The following is a 1,966-nucleotide window of genomic DNA, read 5'->3' on the forward strand; positions in this document are numbered from 1 at the left end:
TCTCCAATACCACAGCTCAAAAGCATCAATTCTTTAGCATTCAGCCTTCTTTATGGTCCAACTCTCACATCCATACATGACTACTGAAAAAATCATAGCTTTGACTATATGTATTTTTCATTGGAGAAGAGAGAGTAAATACAGCTTTATTGGAATATTAAATTTTCTGACTTCCAGTCGATAATAGAGCAGGGCAATACCCTTAAAGTTATTTTTTAAGATTCTGAATTTCTCAAAAGACTCTTCTTAGGACACAAGTGAACACAATAGAGGCTGGGTTACAAAAGCATGCTTACTGTCTATGCTGGGGCCAACCAACAGAGACGAGGGCTGACATATGAAGCAGCCAGTGGAAAACTCCATTTGGCTGCATTGAAATGTGAGATGCTACAGACATAGATAACAGACTTCTGTGGGATTAACAGATACAAATTATTATGTATAGAGTGGATAAACAACAAAGTCATCCTGTATAGCATAGAGAACTATATTCAATATCCTATGATAAGCTATAATGGAAAAGAATATGAAAAAGAATATATATAAACATATAACTGAATCACTTTGTTGTACAGAAAATATTAGCACAATATTATAAATCAACTATACTTCACTACACTTGATCTTAGCCAAAAGGCTGAGAAGCGATCAACTGTACTTCAATAAAATAAAGAAATGTCTGACTTCCCAGATGGCTCAGTGATAAAGAATTCACCTGCCAATGCAGGAGCCATAGGAGATGTGGGTTCAGTCCCTGGGTCAGGAAGATCCCTGGAGGAGGAAATGGCAACCCACTCCACTACTATTGCCTGAAAAATCCCATGGACAGAGGAGCCTTGCAGGCTACAGCTCATGAGGTTGCTAAGAATTGGACACAACTGAATTGTCTGGGCATGCATGCATGCAAAGAAATGTGAGATGCTACAAGAGTCTTCCCCATAACTCCCACTTGCACCCCATCTCCCGAGAAGAAATATTTAAATGTTGACTGGAAACAGTATTAAATTACTAGATAAAGCAGGTATCAGAAAGAAGTATCACAGGTATAAAGCAGGTATCACAAGAGGAGGCTAAGCTGGTTCTGCTCCACGGCTGTATGGAAGCTCTTGGAAGCTCATAAAACAGTGCTTAAAAATAAAGAGAACTGCCGAATTATATTGTTAACATTTCTTGTAACATCTCAGAGAACAGAAGAGAGAGCCTCAGCCTTACAGCAATTTAGAGGATTACCCTAATTTTAAGTGAAGTTGCTGACGTACACAGGAAGAAGAAAAGAACTGTAGGTATCATGTTACAACACAAGACTTTTGAAATGAGTCATGGAACAAGGTCCTGCAAGCCTGGACCTGGTCCTGACCTTGGAAAGATCAGGCTTTTCTGGATCAAATTCTCCAGAAGGAACTCCTAGAGAGGCATTATTGGAGAAACTTGCATTAACCAGAGAACTGGTAGGCCATTCAAATAGTCACTTCTAGTGAAAACGACTCAGCGGAAACAAGGAAAGATGACGATATTGGCTGTTCTCAGATAACGAATCAAAGAGTAAAGTTGGACCGAGGCACTCGAGGTCGAATTTCTGCCAGCAAGATCTTAAGGAATGGGAGAAACATGTCCCAACCCCAGGTCAAAAGTTTATACCAAGAATGCAGTCGTTTTCTATTAACAATTTATCACAAACTTAATGGCTTAAAACATTGCATTTGTTATCTCAGAATGCCCATGGGTCAAGAGCCTCTGTATAGCTTAGCTGGGTCCTTTTGCTTTTCCAGAGGCAAGACCCAGATCTTAAAGGGCATCACAGCTCTCTGCCATCTGGTTCCCACAGAAGGTTCAAACATGGCGGTCTATGTCTTCAAAACTGACTACAGATGTTCTCTCTTAAAATGTACTATAAGCACAGGAGTTACTACTAGAACACCATCCATTCTATTTGATCGGCTAGAAGTAAGTCCCAGATTCCATCTAC

The 1,966-nt window shown here is 39.9% G+C and overlaps 1 pseudogene; it reads right to left on the reverse strand.

Annotated features, from left to right (window-relative positions):
• Positions 1–480: 480 nt before the first annotated feature.
• LOC129656742 (uncharacterized) lies at positions 481–649 on the reverse strand (annotated as a pseudogene).
• Positions 650–1,966: the final 1,317 nt, after the last annotated feature.

Source organism: Bubalus kerabau, chromosome 6 (genome assembly GCF_029407905.1).
Source record: "Bubalus kerabau isolate K-KA32 ecotype Philippines breed swamp buffalo chromosome 6, PCC_UOA_SB_1v2, whole genome shotgun sequence".
NCBI classification, from domain to species: Eukaryota; Metazoa; Chordata; class Mammalia; order Artiodactyla; family Bovidae; genus Bubalus; species Bubalus kerabau.